Source organism: Oncorhynchus tshawytscha, linkage group LG09, assembly GCF_018296145.1.
Source record: "Oncorhynchus tshawytscha isolate Ot180627B linkage group LG09, Otsh_v2.0, whole genome shotgun sequence".
NCBI classification, from domain to species: Eukaryota; Metazoa; Chordata; class Actinopteri; order Salmoniformes; family Salmonidae; genus Oncorhynchus; species Oncorhynchus tshawytscha.
Genome location: NC_056437.1, coordinates 10193171 through 10214734, shown reverse-complemented (window position 1 = coordinate 10214734; position 21564 = coordinate 10193171). Strand labels below are relative to the sequence as shown.

At 43.6% G+C, this 21564-nt stretch overlaps 1 protein-coding gene across 1 annotated transcript in view; it reads left to right on the top strand.

The window, feature by feature from the left end:
- The first annotated feature begins 448 nt into the window (after positions 1 to 448).
- Positions 449 to 21564, top strand: part of LOC112257359 (zinc finger and BTB domain-containing protein 7C) — a 33093-nt gene continuing 11977 nt past the window's right edge. The window contains exon 1 of the mRNA XM_024430868.2: positions 449 to 620. The gene's annotated coding sequence lies outside the window, so the exon portion shown is untranslated. The remainder of the gene's footprint in view (positions 621 to 21564) is intronic.

Genomic DNA, 21564 nt, shown 5'->3' with positions numbered 1-21564 from the left:
AGTTCTAGAGACCCAGTCCCAGTTCTAGAGACCCAGTCTCAGCTTCTATTTCAGTTCCAGCCCCAGTCCAAACATACCCCAGTTCTATTCCCAGCCAAAGTCCCAGACCAGACCCACCTGGGTTTCAGAACCAGCCCTAGCCCCAGCTATTGTTTCAAACCCAAGCCACAGACCTGGCCATAGCACCAAGCCTTATCATAAACCCAAACAAATCCAGTTCTTGTCCCAGGCCCAGCCCCAATGCCATTACTGTGTGAGCAGGTTGATTTGTAGGCTTGGCCTGTGTGTGCGTCACTCTCCTACCCTCCACACAGCACAGGTGGACGTGTGGGGAACACTGCCAAATAGTTGGGCCTGGAGAGAGGGAGGGGTTTTGGTAGGTAGGTGGGTGGGTGTTAACATTTTAACTGTTGGTAATGTTCAATTTCCCCACACTTCCTAAATCAGTGACACACCTTCAGAGCAAAGTCGAGCTCTTCTGTCTCTGTCTACCTCTCTTTGTTTCTCTCTCACTTTCGCATGCCTGCCACAGAGGACAGGACTCTGCTTCCTGACAGATAGGGACTGAGAGTAGCGTGAGAGGAAGAAACTGAAATCTAAAAACGCCTATCTGCTAAAAGGTCAGTAACAGCTTTCGTTCACACCAACTCATTAGTAAAGATGTCTGTTGAAGTGAGTAGAGTTCAGTGTTCACATTATGATACATCCTCAGGGTTTATTTTACATTATAGTGTCTGCATGTACCCCACACTTACTGCCTAAACTGTGGCTGGTCTCATTTCAACAAGTCTCTCCTTTACTAGAAAGTCAAACTGTACTGAGGAAGCAGTACAATTGATGATGACTTGTTGACTAGATGGCAGTGCAGTCACTCTGTTGTGTGTTGGTTATTGTCAGAAGCATGTCATGTCTTAGTAATTACATCACAAAATCATGCACATGAATGCACTTGTGGTAATATAATGCCTTGGCATGACAGTGACATCTCCTTGTTGTCTTGAGACTTCCTCAAGAGCATCTTCAATGGAATACTGGAATGGGTTTGAAAAAGGGTAACATAATAATAAAGTGACCGAATAGCACTTTCAAACAGTTATATCAGAAAATTATACAACAACATTTTAGTAAATCTTACAGATTTTACATAACAGAAATGTATATATTTTAATTAAACACCTGCAACAACATTACACCCTCATAATCGTGTATAAATGTCATTATGCCCAGAAATAGAGAGAATCCAGCGGGCCGGCTCTCAATGGTCAAGGCTATATCAGTCTATATCAGGCTATTTGAGGTTATATCATTCTATATCAGGTTATATCAGGTTATATCAGTCTATATCAGGCTATTTGAGGTTATATCATTCTATATCAGGTTATATCAGGTTATATCAGTCTATATCAGGCTATATTAGGTTATATCATTCTATATCAGGTTATATCAGTCTATATCAGGCTATATTAGGTTATATCATTCTATATCAGGTTATATCAGGCTATATTAGGTTATATCATTCTATATCAGGCTATATCAGGCTATATTTGGTTGTATCGGGCTATATCAGGCTATATCAGGCTATATCAGGTTATATCAGGCTATATCAGGTTATATCAGGTTAATTCAGGCTATATCAGGTTATATCAGGTTAATTCAGGCTATATCAGGTTAATTCAGGCTATATCAGGCTGTATCAGGTTAATTCAGGCTATATCAGGTTAATTCCGGCTATATCAGGCTATATCAGACTATATCAGGCTATATCAGGCTATATTAGGTGTGTAGGTCGGCAGATGACTGACAGATTCAATTATTCATCTAGCATTATTGTGCCCCCGTCACATTGCATAGACATCTGTTGTAGATGCACGCTAGTCTGAGATTTCCTTTCAAACCATAAGTGAGAATGGGTTTGGATCAGGGCTCCTTCATTCTCTCTACATGTCAGTCATTAGTCAATGATTGATATCTGATGATGATTACACCAGCAGACCCACCCTGCAGAGAAAGGTGTGTGTGTGTGTGTGTGTGTGTGTCAACACTCGAAAAGGGTTACTTAAGCAATAAGGCCCGAGGGGGTGTGGTATATGGTCAATATACCACGGCTAAGGGCTGTTCTTATGAATGACACAATGCGGAGTACCTGGATACAGCCATTAGTCGTGGTATATTGACCATATACCACAAACCCCCGAGGTGCCTTATTCCTATTATAAACTGGTTACCAATGTAATTAGCGCAGTAAAAATACACATTTTGTCATACCAATGGTATACGGTCTGATATACTACGGCTTTCAGCCAATCAGCATTCTGGGCTCGAACCACCCAGTTTATAATTGTGGATAGACAACATGTGCCGCCGTAGCACACCACACCTCTGTCTATTGAATAAAACTACCAGGGCTCTTTCATTTCAGTCACTCACTGGGACAACAAGGTTTATCACAGTTGAACCTGATCCCAGAGGTTGTTTTGTTACAGCATTCCGGATACTTTTACATCAGTGTGTTAACAATACAACCAGGCACAGCCAGCCTCTTTCGCGTGTGTGTGCGCAGCTCTAGTGTGTGGGAATGCAACAGGCAGTACAATGCTCAGACAGGCATGTTTACAGTGGAGTACCAACATCCCACATGGCAACAACCCTGCCATGTCTCTTTCTACCCTCCCCTGCCTTTGACGCAAAACCACAATCTAGACCAAGGTGGGCAAAGTATGGCCGCCGGGCACTTCAATCCATCCCGCAAGACATATATATATTTTTTAAAACTTATTTAATATATTTATATATATATATATATGTATTTTTTTTTTTTTTTTACACCTTTTTATCCCCAATTTTGTGGTATCCAATTGGTAGTTACAGTCTTGTCCCATCGCTGCAACTCCCGTACGGACTCGGGAGAGGCGAAGGTCGAGAGCCGTGTGTCCTCCGAAACACAACCCAGCCAAGCCACACTGCTTCTTGACAATGCCCATCCAACCCAGCCGCACCAATGTGTCAGAGGAAACACCGTACACCTGGCGACCGCGTCAGCGTGCATGTGCCTGGCCCGGCACAGGAGTAGCTAGAGCGCGATGGGACAAGGAAATCTCAGCCTGCCAAACCCTCTCCTAACCCGGACGACGCTGGGCCAATTGTGCGCCGCCTCATGGGTCTCCCGGTCACAGTCAGCTGTGACACAGCCTGGGATCGAACCCGGGTCTGTAGTGACGCCTCTAGCGACGACCGCTGCGCTACGCGGGAGGCCCCTGCAAATTGATTTTAACGAACAATTGGTCCCCCAAAAAATGCGTCCCTCCGTTGAATTTCAAAATCCCAAAGTGGCCCTCGAGCCAAAATGTTTGTCCACCCTGATCTAGACGGTCATTTAACAATAACAGTACAAGCTACACGATAATCCATTCATACAATACTGAGGTGTAATAATGGCAGCTAAATTATCATCCATAGTCCCATAGTGGACAGATAAATTATCATCCATAGTCCCATAGTGGACAGATAAATTATCATCCATAGTCCCATAGTGGATGGATAAATTATCATCCATAGTCCCATAGTGGACAGATAAATTATCATCCATAGTCCCATAGTGGACAGCCCTGTCCCATAGTGTTATAATGCCTGCTGAGGCCCTGTCCTATAGTGTTATAATGCCTGCTGAGGCCCTGTTGCCTTGTCCTATAGTGTTATAATGCCTGCTGAGGCCCTGTCCTATAGTGTTATAATGCCTGCTGAGGCCCTGTCCTATAGTGTTATAATGCCTGCTGAGGCCCTGTGGCCCTGTCCTATAGTGTTATAATGCCTGCTGAGGCCCTGTCCTATAGTGTTATAATGCCTGCTGAGGCCCTGTGGCCATGTCCTATAGTGTTATAATGCCTGCTGAGGCCCTGTCCTATAGTGTTTTAATGCCTGCTGAGGCCCTGTCCTATAGTGTTATAATGCCTGCTGAGGCCCTGTCCTATAGTGTTATAATGCCTGCTGAGGCCCTGTGGCCATGTCCTATAGTGTTATAATGCCTGCTGAGGCCCTGTCCTATAGTGTTATAATGCCTGCTGAGGCCCTGTGGCCATGTCCTATAGTGTTATAATGCCTGCTGAGGCCCTGTGGCCCTGTCCTATAGTGTTATAATGCCTGCTGAGGCCCTGTCCCATCGTGTTATAATGCCTGCTGAGGCCCTGTCCTATAGTGTTATAATGCCTGCTGAGGCCCTGAGGCCCTGTCCTATAGTGTTATAATGCCTGCTGAGGCCCTGTCCTATAGTGTTATAATGCCTGCTGAGGCCCTGTCCTATAGTGTTATAATGCCTGCTGAGGCCCTGTGGCCCTGTCCTATAGTGTTATAATGCCTGCTTAAGCCCTGTCCTATAGTGTTATAATGCCTGCTTAAGCCCTGTCCTATAGTGTTATAATGCCTGCTGAGGCCCTGTGGCCCTGTCCTATAGTGTAATAATGCTCATGGTCTGATTTAAGGCCCTGTCTCTGCAGTGTGTGTGAGTGTTATAATGGTCATGTGAGGCCCTGTTCCACCTCCTCATCAGGTTGTGTTGTGTTATACCATCCTCTTCCACCTGATCAGGTTGTGTTGTGTGTGAGTACCCCTGTCCACCTCCTCATCAGTGTTATAATGCTCTTCCACCTCCTCATCAGGTTGTGTTGTGTGTGAGTACCCTGTCCACCTCCTCATCAGTTGTTATAATGCCTGCTGAGGCCCATGGTCCTGTTGTGTTATAATGCCTCTTCCACCTCCTCATCAGGTTGTGTTGTGTGTGAGTACCATGTCCACCTCCTCATCAGTGTTATAATGCCTTCCACCTGAGGCCCTGTGGCCATCCTCTTCCACCTCCTCATCAGTGTTATAATCCTCTTCCACCTCCTCATCAGGTTGTGTTGTGTGTGAGTACCCTGTCCTCATCAGGTTGTGTATAATGCCCATCCCTTCCACCTCCTCATCAGGTATGTGTTATAATCCTGCTGACCCTGTCCAGGTTGTGTTGTGTGCCTGAGGCCCTGTCCACCTCCTCATCAGTGTTATAATGCTCTTCCACCTGCTGATCAGGTTGGTTGTGTGTGAGTACCCCTCTTCCACCTCCTCATCAGGTTGTGTTGTGTGTGAGTACCATCCTCTTCCACCTCCTCATCAGGTTGTGTTGTGTGTGAGTTATAATGCCTGCTGATCAGGTTGTGTTGTGTGTGAGCCCTCTTGTCCTCATCAGGTTGTGTTGTGTGTGAGTTATAATGCCTCATCAGGTTGTGTTGTGTGTGAGTACCATCCTGTCCTATCAGGTTGTGTTGTTATAATCCTCTTCCACCTCCTCATCAGGTTGTGTTGTGTGTGAGTACCATCCTCTTCCACCTCCTCATCAGGTTGTGTTGTGCTTAAGCCATCCTGTTCCTATAGGTTGTTTTAATGCCTCCTGACCTCCCATCAGGTTGGCCATCTCTTCCACCTCCTCACAGTTGTGTTGTGTGTGAGTACATGACCTCCTCATCAGGTTGTGTTGTGTGTGAAATCTCTTCTACCTCCTCATGGTCTGTTGGGATTCCTACCTCCTCATCAGGTTGTGTTGTGTGTGAGTACCATCCTCTTCCACCTCCTCATCAGGTTGTGTTGTGTGTGAGTACCATCCTCTTCCACCTCCTCATCAGGTTGTGTTGTGTGTGAGTAAGCAGCCATCACAGAGCAAAGCAGCTGAACAGAGGAAGTGGGAGGATACTTGAAAAGGGTGGGAGGAGACTTGAAGAGGGTGGGAGGATACTTGAAAAGGGTGGGAGGAGACTTGAAAAGGGTGGGAGGAGACTTGAAGAGGGTGGGAGGAGGCTTGAAGAGGGTGTCGTGGGTGGGAGGTCTGATCACTGCCAAAAAAGCAAGTTTGGGGGATTTGTGTACTCTGTGTTACTTACGAACAAACAGCGTTTTCAAATTGTCAGGCATACACTCACACACCCAGAGGTCTCACCCTCCCTCTCTTTCTGTCCCTCTATCTATTTCTGTTCCTCTCCTCACACACACACACACACACACACACACACACACACACACACACACACACACACACACACACACACACACACACACACACACACACACACACACACCTATCTCTCTTCCCTTCTCTCTATTCAATTTAAATTTAGCTATCTTTCTCTCTCTCACTCTCTCACTCTCATGCTCTCCTTCTTGCCTCCTCTCTCTCTCTCTCTCTCTCTCTCTCTCCCTCTCGCCTTCTCTCTCTCTCTCCCCTCTTGCCTTCTCTCTCTCTCTCTCTCTCTCTCTCTCTCTCCTCTTGCCTTCTCTCTCTCTCTCTCTCTCTCTCTCTCTCTCTCCCTCTTGCCTTCTCTCTCTCTCTCTCTCTCTCTTCTCGCCTTCTCTCTCTCTCTTGCTCTCTCTCTCTCTCTCTCTCTCTCTCTCTCTCTCTCTTGCCTTCTCTCTCTCTCTCTCTCTCCCTCTTGCCTACTCTCTCTCTCTCTCTCTCTCTCTCTCTCTCTCTCTCTCTCTCTCTCTCTCCCTCTTGCCTACTCTCTCTCCTTCTCAATTCAATTCAAATTGCCAAAGCAAGTGAAATAGATAATAAACAAGTGAAATAAACAATACAAAAATTAACAGTAAACATTACACAAGTTTCAAAAGAATAGACACATTTCAAATGTCATCTCTCTCTCTCTCTTGCCTCTTCTCTCTCCCTCTCCATCTCACACTCTCTCTCTCTCTTGCCTCTTCTCTCTCCCTCTCTATCTCACACTCTCTCTCTCTCTACTTGCTCTAAAGATTGAATAGACTGACATGCAATAGTGTATGGCTTAGTCAATCACTTGAGACCGTTTCCCTCCGATCCTTGTCCTCGACTCACACCGTCTTTCCCCCAATGCTAAAGGAATCTAAAATGACATACTGGTAATAGGCTAGTGTGAACCAAGTCTTTATACGGCCAAAAAACAACAACAAAAATATCATGGATCAGTTTAGGGATTTACAGTAAACTACTTATGATCATTTTATCTGAACTAGAATATCAAACCTCAAATATGAATGTTGTACAGTAATTGTCTTGAACACAAAGCATACTGTATGTGACATGATGGTGATAAAGTCCTTGAGAAGAGAATCTTTCTACTGTTAGTTATGTAGGAGTTTCCTGTGTGGACAAGCGAGCTCATCATAAATAGTCCTGGTAACCACTGGCAACCCCCTGAGCAGAGCTCACTTTCCACCTAGCCTCTCCTAGCCTGCACAGTCACGACTCTCAGACGATCAAGTGAAATGAACTCAAAGTAAATCAACAAGACAACAACAGACTGGAAGAACAGAAAATTAGACCACATCATTTGGTACGTCTTTTGAAGATCTGTGTTGAAGAAGTGGGCCTACCGACCTGTGTGATGCGGGACATGGGGAGGGAAGGGATGTCCGTTTAAAGAAGACATGAGTGTGTGGGCTGTAGTGTGTGCTGTACTTCGGAAGGCTGCAGTGATCTTCCCACCCACCCCAGACACACAGCAACTTGTATGGGTCTGGTTCATGAAAGCAGATTACTATACAGTACATTCCCATGCTCAGAGAGACATGCTGACAATACATTCCCATGATCAGAGAGACACAGTGACAGTCTGAATATTGACACGGGACAAGGCTAGCCACTAGACTAGGATGGCCCAACCTGTACAGTATCTGATAGACACAGAGCACCTGCTACGGGCCAGACTGTGTGAGTGCATGTTTTAAAGTGTGGGTGGGGGCGCTATGTGCATACTTGTATACACGGATGTCTGTGTGTGACCATGTGCGTGCCTGTACTGTATGTGCATACTTGTGTCTATCTCTGTCTGTGTGCATGTGTGTTTCTCGCTGTCTGTTGTGTACCGGTCTATGTGTGCCTGCACTGTAAGTGTGTGTGTGCCTTGGCGTGACAAGCATCTGTCTGCCCTGCCCTACAGCCTGGCTGCTTTTAATTAGGAGGTGCCAGAGCGCCCCAGGGCAGACAGAGGCTCTCCGCCTCTCCCTCCTCTACTCTCGTCTCTCCTCCCTCCTCTCCTCTACTCTCCTCCCTTCTCCCTCCTCTCCTCCCTCCTCTTCTCCTCTCTCTTCTACTCTCCTCCCTCCTTTCCTCTCTCCTTCCTCCTCTCTCCTCCCTCCTCTCCTCTCTCCTCCTCCCTCTCTTCTCTCCTCTCCTCCTCTCCTCTCTCCTCTCATCTCCCCTTGTCTCCCTCCCTAGTCTCCCTTTTCTGTCCTCTCCACTTCCTCCTCTATCCTCCTCTCACTTCCTCCTCTCCTCTCTCCTCTCCTCTCTCCTCTCATCTCCCACCTTTCCTCTCTCCTTTCCTCTCCCCTCCACCCCCTTATATCTCCTTCTCTTCTCTCACTCCTCTCCTCTATCCTCCTCTCCATCCCTCCTCTCCCTACTCTCTCCTCTCTCCTCCTCTCCCTCCTCTATCATCCTCTCATCCCTCCTCTCCCTACTCTCTCCTCTCTCCTCCTCTCCTCTCCCGGCTCTATCCTTCGCTCATCCCTCCCCTCCCTTCTCTACTTCTCTCTTTTCTCCTCTCCCTGCTCCTCTCCTCTCTTCTCCTCTCTCCTCCTCCTCCCCCTCTCCCTCATCCCACTCTCTCTCTCTCTCCTGCCCCTCCCTCCTCTATTCCTCTCCCTCTTATCCTCCCCTCTCCCTCATCCCACTCTCCCTCTTATCCTCCCCCTCCTCCTCCCCCTCTCCCTCATCCCTTCTCTCTCTCTCCTCCCCCTCCCCTCTCTCCTCCCTCCATTCCTCAGCCTGGCCTCCCCCTCGTTATCATCAGCAGAGCCAGGAGATGTCCTCACTCACCCCACAGACCCACACACACACACACACACACACACACACACACACACACACACACACACACACACACACACACACACACACACATACAACTACGACCACCTGTGAAATAAGCCAGCCAAAGTATAGCTATCTCTCTGTCTGGCTGGTTATACTCATATATGGTTGTGAATAGATTGTGTATTACAGTACATCTCTCCAGAACATGTATATTTCTGGTAATTAAAAAAAACTCCCAACCAGATTAGGATGTTTAGAAACAGACAAAACAAGAGGAATAGTTTTAGTATGTCAGCAGAAAAACAGCTCTGAACCTCAACTCATCCTGAATAGTGGGCTACTTAGAGGTGAGCTGGTCTAATGACCTTGCTGTGTGTGTGTCTACTGTACTGTACTGCCTGTAAGCTGTCCTTGGAGATGGTTTTTAAGTCTGGTCTGGCAGGTGGGAGATGCGGGGTCTATCTACAGTGGGCATAATAGCTGGCAGAGCTGAACTGTGTGGGGGGCTCCCCCCCTGCCTCGGCCCACGTCTGCTTCTTTCCCACAGCAACCTTGTCCTCCAGACAACAAGAGCCACATGGTGTGGAGTGGGTTGGGGGGTTGTGGCAGGTGGGGTGGTGGGGGGCAAGATGGCTGGCCTCTGGGTTGGCCTACTCTTACCCATAAAACTGCACTAGCAGCAGAACAGCCCAAACCCACAAGCCTCATTGGTTTACTTTAAGTGGCTGTAGAACAGATTTCTTTCCCCTTTGACCCCTACAGTACAAACAGTAACAACGCAAACAGAAACACACATTTAGGCCTAAAGGCCTTGTCTCCCTTCAAATCAGTTCAGCTGTCGATGATCGAGAGAGCCTTGTTTGCTTAACTAATTTTATGTAAGATCTATGCCAGTCTCTGTGCCAGTCTGCCCCTCCTCATGGGTAAGAGATTGAGAGCCGATCTGCTGCTGAGAGCTGAGTATGGCATGCTGGGAACACAGCGGGTGGAAGCAAACAGGTACTGCAGTGCCCAACACTTACTCAGACCCAGCCTCCTGTGCAGTGCGAACAGACTGCACGAACCCTTAAAGACAAGTCCAACTGAGATGGACCAGTATTTAACCCCTTGTTAGGGAAGCTCTTCAGAGATGGACCAGTATTTAACCCCCTGTTAGGGAAGCTTTCAAGATGGACCCCCTTGTTAGGGAAGCTCTTCGGAGATGGACCAGTATTTAACCCCTTGTTAGGGAAGCTCTTCAGAGATGGACCAGTATTTAACCCCTGTTAGGGAAGCTCTTCAGAGATGGACCAGTATTTAACCCCTTGTTAGGGAAGCTCTTCAGAGATGGACCAGTATTTAACCCCTTGTTAGGGAAGCTCTTCAGAGATGGACCAGTATTTAACCCCTTGTTAGGGAAGCTCTTCAGAGATGGACCAGTATTTAACCCCTTGTTAGGGAAGCTCTTCAGAGATGGACCAGTATTTAACCCCTTGTTAGGGAAGCTCTTCAGAGATGGACCAGTATTTAACCCCTTGTTAGGGAAGCTCTTCAGAGATGGACCAGTATTTAACCCCTTGTTAGGGAAGCTCTTCAGAGATGGACCAGTATTTAACCCCTTGTTAGGGAAGCTCTTCAGAGATGGACCAGTATTTAACCCCTTGTTAGGGAAGCTCTTCAGAGATGGACCAGTATTTAACCCCTTGTTAGGGAAGCTCTTCAGAGATGGACCAGTATTTAACCCCTTGTTAGGGAAGCTCTTCAGAGATGGACCAGTATTTAACCCCTTGTTAGGGAAGCTCTTCAGAGATGGACCAGTATTTAACCCCTTGTTAGGGAAGCTCTTCAGAGATGGACCAGTATTTAACCCCTTGTTAGGGAAGCTCTTCAGAGATGGACCAGTATTTAACCCCTTGTTATGGAAGCTCTTCAGAGATGGACCAGTATTTAACCCCTTGTTAGGGAAGCTCTTCAGAGATGGACCAGTATTTAACCCCTTGTTAGGGAAGCTCTTCAGAGATGGACCAGTATTTAACCCCTTGTTAGGGAAGCTCTTCAGAGACTTGCGGAGAACAAACATTAGAAGATTATAGGAAATACTTGTTTTTAAGCATTAAGTTTTTAAGCATTAAAACAAACCTCAGAAATGATTCAGAAATGATTCACCCCTAACCATATTCCACATTTTGTTGTGTTACAGCCTGAATTCAGAATGGATTAAATATACTTTTTATACTTTTATTATTTTATTTATTTATTTTATTTAACCTTTATTTAACCAGGAAGGGCTCATTGAGATTTAAAATCTCTTTTTCAAGAGCGTCCTGGCCAAGATAGGGAGCACCAAGTCATTACAAAAATTACAGACAAACAACATGAAAAACTACAAGTAATCTAGTAAAAACCATAGAATTCTCACCCATCTACACACAATACCACATAATGATAAAGTGAAAACATGATTTAGATTTTTTTGCAAATTTATTGAAAATGAAATACAGAAATATCTAATTTACTTAAGTATTCACACCCCTGAGCGTTAGCATCACCTTTGGTAGCGATTACAGCTGTGAGTCTTTCTGGGTAAGTCTCTTAAGAGCTTTGCACATCTGGATTGTACAATATTTGCACATTATTATTTGTTTTAATTCTTCAACCTGTCAAGTTGATTGTTGATCATTGCTCGACAGCTATTTTCAAGTCTTGCCATACATTTTCAAGCCGATTTAAGTTAAAACCGTAATTAGGCAACTCAGGAACCTTCAACGTCATCTTGGTAAGCAACTCCAGTGTATATTTGTGTTTAAGGTAATTATCCTGCTGAAAGGTGAATTTGTCTCCCAGTGTCTGTTGGAAAGCAGACTGAACCAGGTTTCCTCTGGTATTCTGCTTGTGCTTAGCTTTATTCCGTTTCATTTTTATTTTTTTTACTCCTGAGTCCTTGCCAATGACAAGCATACCCACAACATGATGCAGCCACCACCATACTTGAAAATGAGTGATTTGTTGTGTTGGATTTGCCCCAACATAACGTTTTGTATTCAGGACATAAAGTTAATATATTTGCCACATTCTTTGCAGTTTTTCTTTAGTGCCTTATTGCAAACAGGATATATGTTTTTGAGTATTTGTATTCTGTACAGGCTTCCTTCTTTTCACTCTGTCATTTACAGTAGGTTGGTATGATGGAGTAACTACAATGTTGTTGATCCATCCTCAGTTTTCTCCTCTACTCTGTAGCTGTTTTAAAGTCACCATTAGTCTCATGGTGAAATCTCTGAGCGGTTTCCTTCCTCTCCGGCAACCACCAATATTTGCCATTCTTTTCGAGGCATTGGAAAACTTCCCTGGCCTTTGTGGTTGAATCTGTATTTGTAATTCACTGCTCTACTGAGGGACCTTACAGATGTGTGGGGTACAGAGATGAGGTAGTCATTCATTATTGCACAGAGAGAGTTCATGAAAGGTATTATTATGTTGCACATTTTAAACTGCTGAACTTATTTAGGATTGTCATAACAATACTTATTGAATACTTATTGATTTAAAACGTTTCAGCTTTTCATTTTTAATTAAAAAATAATAATAATTCTAAAAACATAATTCCACTTTGACATTATGGGGTATTGTGTGTTGGCCAGTGACACAAGATCTCAATGTAATCCATTTTACATTCCGGCTGTAACAACAAATGTGGAAAAAGTCAAGGGGTGTGAATACTTTCTGAATGCACTGTATGGCGTGATTATTCTATGTATATATTGTACAGTATATAACAGAGAAATCTGCAGAGAGTTTATATGACAACAGCAGACAGAGAATTTGGATAAGCAGTCCTCCTGTGTAGGTTGTGATTGTTGCTTGACTCGCCGGCTGGTTGGTCTGCTAATATTTAGTGGCTTTCCTGTTTATATATACCAAGACTCCCTGTCTGTTTATATATACCAAGACTCCCTGTCTGTTTATATATACCAAGACTCCCTCTCTGTTTATATATACCAAGACTCCCTCTCTGTTTATATATACCAAGACTTCCTCTCTGTTTATATATACCAAGACTCCCTCTCTGTTTATATATACCAAGACTCCCTCTCTGTTTATATATACCAAGACTCCCTCTCTGTTTATATATACCAAGACTCCCTCTCTGTTTATATATACCAAGACTCCCTCTCTGTTTATATATACCAAGACTTCCTCTCTGTTTATATCAAGACTCCTCTCTGTTTATATATAACAAGACTCCCTCTCTGTTGATATATACCAAGACTCCTTCTCTGTTTAGACTTCCGGCGCCGACAGAGATGACCGCCTCGCTTCGCGTTCCTAGGAAACTATGCAGTTTTTTGTTTTTTTACGTGTTATTTCTTACACTAGTACCCCAGGTCATCTTAGGTTTCATTACATACAGCCGAGAAGAACTACTGAATATAAGATCAGCGTCAACTCACCATCAGTACGACCAAGAATATGTTTTTCGCGATGCGGATCCTGTGTTCTGCCTTACAACCAGTGTAACGGAGTGGTTCACATGCAGCGACCAAAAAAAAAAAACGACTCAGAAAAAGAGGGAAACGAAGCGGTCTTCTGGTCAGACTCGGAGACGGGCACACCGTGCACCACTCCCTAGCATTCTTCTTGCCAATGTCCAGTCTCTTGACAACAAGGTTGATGAAATCCGAGCAAGGGTAGCATTCCAGAGGGACATCAGAGACTGTAACGTTCTCTGCTTCACGGAAACATGGCTAACTGGAGAGACGCAATCCGAGCGGTGCAGCCAGCGGGTTTCTCCACGCATCGCGCCGACAGAAACAAACATCTTTCTGGTAAGAAGAGGGGCGGGGGCGTATGCCTTATGGCCAACGTGACATGGTGTGATGAAAGAAACATACAGGAACTCAAATCCTTCTGTTCACCTGATTTAGAATTCCTCACAATCAAATGTAGACCGCATTATCTACCAAGAGAATTCTCTTCGATTATAATCACAGCCGTATATATCCCCCCAAGCAGACACATCGATGGCTCTGAACGAACTTTATTTAACTCTCTGCAAACTGGAAACGATTTATCCGGAGGCTGCATTCATTGTAGCTGGGGATTTTAACAAGGCTAATCTGAAAACAAGACTCCCTAAATTTTATCAGCATATCGATTGCGCAACCAGGGGTGGAAAGACCCTGGATCATTGTTACTCTAACTTCCGCGACGCATATAAGGCCCTGCCCCGCCCCCTTTCGGAAAAGCTGACCACGACTCCATTTTGTTAATCCCTGCCTACAGACAGAAACTAAAACAAGAAGCTCCCACGCTGAGGTCTGTCCAACGCTGGTCCGACCAAGCTGACTCCACACTCCAAGACTGCTTCCATCACGTGGACTGGGAGATGTTTCGTATTGCGTCAGACAACAACATTGACGAATACGCTGATACGGTGTGCGAGTTCATTAGAACGTGCGTTGAAGATGTCGTTCCCATAGCAACGATTAAAACATTCCCTAACCAGAAACCGTGGATTGATGGCAGCATTCGTGTGAAACTGAAGGCACGAACCACTGCTTTTAATCAGGGCAAGGTGTCTGGTAACATGACTGAATACAAACAGTGCAGCTATTCCCTCCGCAAGGCTATCAAACAAGCTAAGCGCCAGTACAGAGACAAAGTAGAATCTCAATTCAACGGCTCAGACACAAGAGGCATGTGGCAGGGTCTACAGTCAATCACGGACTACAGGAAGAAACCCAGCCCAGTCACGGACCAGGATGTCTTGCTCCCAGGCAGACTAAATAACTTTTTGCCCGCTTTGAGGACAATACAGTGCCACTGACACGGCCTGCAACGGAAACATGCGGTCTCTCCTTCACTGCAGCCGAAGTGAGTAAGACATTTAAACGTGTTAACCCTCGCAAGGCTGCAGGCCCAGACGGCATCCCCAGCCGCGCCCTCAGAGCATGCGCAGACCAGCTGGCCGGTGTGTTTACGGACATATTCAATCAATCCCTATACCAGTCTGCTGTTCCCACATGCTTCAAGAGGGCCACCATTGTTCCTGTTCCCAAGAAAGCTAAGGTAACTGAGCTAAACGACTACCGCCCCGTAGCACTCACATCCGTCATCATGAAGTGCTTTGAGAGACTAGTCAAGGACCATATCACCTCCACCCTACCTGACACCCTTGACCCACTCCAATTTGCTTACCGCCCAAATAGGTCCACAGACGATGCAATCTCAACCACACTGCACACTGCCCTAACCCATCTGGACAAGAGGAATACCTATGTGAGAATGCTGTTCATCGACTACAGCTCGGCATTCAACACCATAGTACCCTCCAAGCTCGTCATCAAGCTCGAGACCCTGGGTCTCGACCCCGCCCTGTGCAACTGGGTACTGGACTTCCTGACGGGCCGCCCCCAGGTGGTGAGGGTAGGCAACAACATCTCCTCCCCGCTGATCCTCAACACTGGGGCCCCACAAGGGTGCGTTCTGAGCCCTCTCCTGTACTCCCTGTTCACCCACGACTGCGTGGCCATGCACGCCCCAACTCAATCATCAAGTTTGCGGACGACACAACAGTGGTAGGCTTGATTACCAACAACGACGAGACGGCCTACAGGGAGGAGGTGAGGGCCCTCGGAGTGTGGTGTCAGGAAAATAACCTCACACTCAACGTCAACAAAACTAAGGAGATGATTGTGGACTTCAGGAAACAGCAGAGGGAACACCCCCATCCACATCGATGGAACAGTAGTGGAGAGGGTAGCAAGTTTTAAGTTCCTCGGCATACACATCACAGACAAACTGAATTGGTCCACTCACACAGACAGCATCGTGAGGAAGGCGCAGCAGCGCCTCTTCAACCTCAGGAGGCTGAAGAAATTCGGCTTGTCACCAAAAGCACTCACAAACTTCTACAGATGCACAATCGAGAGCATCCTGGCGGGCTGTATCACCGCCTGGTATGGCAACTGCACCGCCCTCAACCGTAAGGCTCTCCAGAGGGTAGTGAGGTCTGCACAACGCATCACCGGGGGCAAACTACCTGCCCTCCAGGACACCTACACCACCCGATGCTACAGGAAGGCCATAAAGATCATCAAGGACATCAACCACCCGAGCCACTGCCTGTTCACCCCGCTGTCATCCAGAAGGCGAGGTCAGTACAGGTGCATCAAAGCTGGGACCGAGAGACTGAAAAACAGCTTCTATCTCAAGGCCATCAGACTGTTAAACAGCCACCACTAACATTGAGTGGCTACTGCCAACACACTGTCAATGACACTGACTCTACTCCAGCCACTTTAATCATGGGAATTGATGGGAAATGATGTAAATATATCACTAGCCACTTTAAACAATGCTACCTTATATAATGTTACTTACCCTACATTGTTCATCTCATATGCATACGTTGATACTGTACTCTATATCATCGACTGCATCCTTATGTAATACATGTATCACTAGCCACTTTAACTATGCCACTTGGTTTACATACTTATCTCATATGTATATACTGTACTCGATATCATCTACTGTATCTTGCCTATGCTGCTCTGTACCATCACTCATTCATATATCCTTATGTACATATTCTTTATCCCCTTACACTGTGTATAAGACAGTAGTTTTTTTGGAATTGTTAGTTAGATTACTTGTTCGTTATTACTGCATTGTCGGAACTAGAAGCACAAGCATTTCGCTACACTCGCATTAACATCTGCTAACCATGTGTATGTGACAAATAAAATTTGATTTGATTTGATTTATACCAAGACTTCCTCTCTGTTTATATATACCAAGACTTCCTCTCTGTTTATATATACCAAGACTCCCTCTCTGTTTATATATACCAAGACTCCCTCTCTGTTTATATATACCAAGACTCCCTCTCTGTTGATATATACCAAGACTCCCTCTCTGTTTATATATACCAAGACTTCCTCTCTGTTTATATATACCAAGACTTCCTCTCTGTTTATATATACCAAGACTCCCTCTCTGTTGATATATACCAAGACTTCCTCTCTGTTTATATATACCAAGACTTCCTCTCTGTTTATATATACCAAGACTCCCTCTCTGTTTATATATACCAAGACTTCCTCTCTGTTTATATATACCAAGACTTCCTCTCTGTTTATATATACCAAGACTCCCTCTCTGTTTATATATACCAAGACTTCCTCTCTGTTTATATATACCAAGACTTCCTCTCTGTTTATATATACCAAGACTCCCTCTCTGTTTATATATACCAAGACTTCCTTTCTGTTTATATATACCAAGACTCCCTGTCTGTTTATATATACCAAGACTTCCTCTCTGTTTATATATACCAAGACTCCCTCTCTGTTTATATATACCAAGACTTCCTTTCTGTTTATATATACCAAGACTCCCTCTCAGTGTACTTAAACTCTCACAATGTAGGCTACAACACATTGCAACCACCAGGAATAAGGCTGTGGTCTCGCTAGACACTCCTAAGGGGACGTTGGCCTACGGTATGCATGAGGACAAGTCTATCTTGCCACAGAATGTGAGGAAGCATGTGAGCATTCAAGTACTAACATAACACATGTTCCTATAACGACACAATAATTCACTATAAACAGACCCATCTAGGTTTTGGCAAGAACATTTTTGGGATGTTGATTTGATTTAAACAATATAGGGTTGTTTAACAAGCTTTATTCTGCTATGCCAAATGCCAACTTGTACCATTTTAGTAGTAACCTTGACATGAGTAGAAGTCTATCATAGAGAATGGGGAGATCTGAGTTAAACATCCTTATGTAACTAACTCGTATTACTTGTTGTTATTGGCAGAGAGGTTTGGAACTCTCTTTCTTATTGGTCTACTAACTAATTTACCTCTTGGTGATGTCACCATGGAAGGCCGAAACTCCATCCCACCAAAACAGGCTGAAATTTCAGGCGGTCTTTTCAAACAGCTCTTACACTGAAAGGGCATTATCATCATTTTCACAATTTCACAGTATTATTCCAACCTCAGTGTACATAAATCACAGGAAAATACACATTTATTGATTGCACTGGGTCTATAATAACATCATATCAATGGAATTTAAACATATTTGTTTAACAAGATTCATTTGACTAAACCAAACTCTGGTACCACATAAAAACCACAACATTCAGAACCTGTTTAGATTCTAATTTTGATGAGCGAAATTGCAAGAATTGACCTAAATTCTATAATACTGGTCATTACATATTAGGGCAATAGGGTTGATCTAGGAAATGATGTCCTAATGGGCCAGTCTGTCAGTAACAGAAGCTATCCTGTGAAAGTCTCCTGTCATGGTAAAACAAGGGGCTTGTAAAATGCAGGAAACACTGGGAGAGAATGAGTTCTACATTGTTATGTTTGTCCTGGCTGTGATGCCATAGACACCGAGCAGTGAGTTCATTGTTATGAGACAAGAAAAAATGACTTCCTTTGCCATCTCACTTTTTCATTGCCTTAACGTTCAGTGAAGCCCACCCCTCTGAGAGTGTGTGAGGTTTTTCACTCTCTCTATTGCTCTCTTTCACTCTCTCTTGCCCACCTATCAAAGTCCACATGCCAGACAGATACTTTCCCTTTCTAAATTGAAGAAGAGGGTGACCACATCTTTTCTCTTTTTTTCTATTCTATGTCAACACCCTGGTCTTAGGAGTCTGTCCTCCACCTCTACAGACGGGCAGAGCAGTATAATATAGCTGAGCAGTATAATATAGCAGAGCAGTATAATATAGCAGAGCAGTATAATATAGCTGAGCAGTATAATATAGCAGAGCAGTATAATATAGCAGAGCAGTATAATATAGCAGAGCAGTATAATATAGCTGAGCAGTATAATATAGCTGAGCAGTATAATATAGCAGAGCAGTATAATATAGCAGAGCAGTATAATATAGCAGAGCAGTATAATATAGCAGAGCAGTATAATATAGCTGAGCAGTATAATATAGCTGAGCAGTATAATATAGCTGAGCAGTATAATATAGCTGAGCAGTATAATATAGCAGAGCAGTATAATATAGAGAGCAGTATAATATAGCAGAGCAGTATAATATGGCTGAGCAGTATAATATGGCTGAGCAGTATAATATAGCTGAGCAGTATAATATGGCTGAGCAGTATAATATAGCAGAGCAGTATAATATAGCAGAGCAGTATAATATAGCAGAGCAGTATAATATGACTGAGCAGTATAATATAGCTGAGCAGTATAATATGACTGAGCAGTATAATATAGCTGAGCAGTATAATATGGCTGAGCAGTATAATATGGCTGAGCAGTATGAGTTCATATAGCTGAGCAGTATAATATAGCTGAGCAGTATAATATAGCTGAGCAGTATAATATAGCTGAGCAGTATAATATGGCTGAGCAGTATAATATGGCTGAGCAGTATAATATGGCTGAGCAGTATAATATGGCTGAGCAGTATAATATGGCTGAGCAGTATAATATGGCTGAGCAGTATAATATGGCTGAGCAGTATAATATGGCTGAGCAGTATAATATGGCTGAGCAGTATAATATGGCTGAGCAGTATAATATGGCTGAGCAGTATAATATGGCTGAGCAGTATAATATGGCTGAGCAGTATAATATGGCTGAGCAGTATAATATGGCTGAGCAGTATAATATGGCTGAGCAGTATAATATAGCAGAGCAGTATAATATGACTGAGCAGTATAATATAGCTGAGCAGTATAATATGGCTGAGCAGTATAATATGGCTGAGCAGTATAATATGACTGAGCAGTATAATATGACTGAGCAGTATAATATGGCTGAGCAGTATAATATGGCTGAGCAGTATAATATGGCTGAGCAGTATAATATGGCTGAGCAGTATAATATGACTGAGCAGTATAATATAGCTGAGCAGTATAATATGACTGAGCAGTATAATATGACTGAGCAGTATAATATAGCTGAGCAGTATAATATAGCTGAGCAGTATAATATGGCTGAGCAGTATAATATGGCTGAGCAGTATAATATGACTGAGCAGTATAATATAGCTGAGCAGTATAATATGACTGAGCAGTATAATATGGCTGAGCAGTATAATATGGCTGAGCAGTATAATATGACTGAGCAGTATAATATAGCAGAGCAGTATAATATGACTGAGCAGTATAATATAGCTGAGCAGTATAATATGGCTGAGCAGTATAATATGGCTGAGCAGTATAATATGACTGAGCAGTATAATATGACTGAGCAGTATAATATAGCTGAGCAGTATAATATAGCTGAGCAGTATAATATGGCTGAGCAGTATAATATGGCTGAGCAGTATAATATGACTGAGCAGTATAATATAGCTGAGCAGTATAATATGACTGAGCAGTATAATATAGCAGAGCAGTATAATATAGCAGAGCAGTATAATATGGCTGAGCAGTATAATATGGCTGAGCAGTATAATATGACTGAGCAGTATAATATAGCTGAGCAGTATAATATGACTGAGCAGTATAATATAGCAGAGCAGTATAATATAGCTGAGCAGTATAATATGGCTGAGCAGTATAATATAGCTGAGCAGTATAATATGGCTGAGCAGTATAATATAGCTGAGCAGTATAATATGACAGAGCAGTATAATATAGCTGAGCAGTATAATATAGCAGAGCAGTATAATATGACAGAGCAGTATAATATAGCAGAGCAGTATAATATGACAGAGCAGTATAATATGACAGAGCAGTATAATATAGCTGAGCAGTATAATATAGCTGAGCAGTATAATATGGCTGAGCAGTATAATATGGCTGAGCAGTATAATATAGCAGAGCAGTATAATATGGCTGAGCAGTATAATATAGCTGAGCAGTATAATATAGCAGAGCAGTATAATATGGCTGAGCAGTATAATATGACTGAGCAGTATAATATGGCTGAGCAGTATAATATGACTGAGCAGTATAATATAGCAGAGCAGTATAATATGGCTGAGCAGTATAATATAGCTGAGCAGTATAATATGGCTGAGCACTATAATATTATCTCACTGCTGTGATCTCTGACTCAAACTGAAGAACCTGTCACCTCTCTGATCGTCCTAAGTAGACTTTGAATCATTTGCAGGAAGTCAAACAAGGGATCATATCATTAAAGGTCATTGAATAAAATACATATGCAGTTCAACTCTTTAGTTTCTGTTTTGGATTTAGTCTTGTACAAAATGTATTTATATTTTTTACATCCAAAATATTTATTAAAATATGTATTCATACAACATTCTAAAAATGATCCAATAAATCCGAGTGAGCGACGTGGTGGAGTTTGACGAGACATTAATCAACAGGAAACAGACATGTTGTTAAAGAACAGATTGGAGAGCTGCTCCAGATTATAAACTCAGATTAGCATAGCGTGTCTCCCAGCCCATAGTGAGCGTTTACGAACGGACTGAGTTTGTGGTGTGATGGAGCTACAAATAGAATATCCATTAAGGGTGCGATAAGGTTGAATGACAGAAAAGGGTTGGAATTGAGACCGTAGTCACTTGAGGGCTACAGGACTGTAAATGTATCACGTCTTATTTGACAAAGTAAAACATACCAATCATATTTTGGGGATTTAATCTTAAATCTTGAAGTTGTTGCTTCACCTGTGATCTCTACTATGTTGCTTCTTCTCTGATCTCTGTTGTAGTGACCAGTGGAGGTTCATAAATAGCATTTTTTAAATTTAATTTTTTACATTTCTTTCCTTAATTTTTTTGTTAAACCCTAA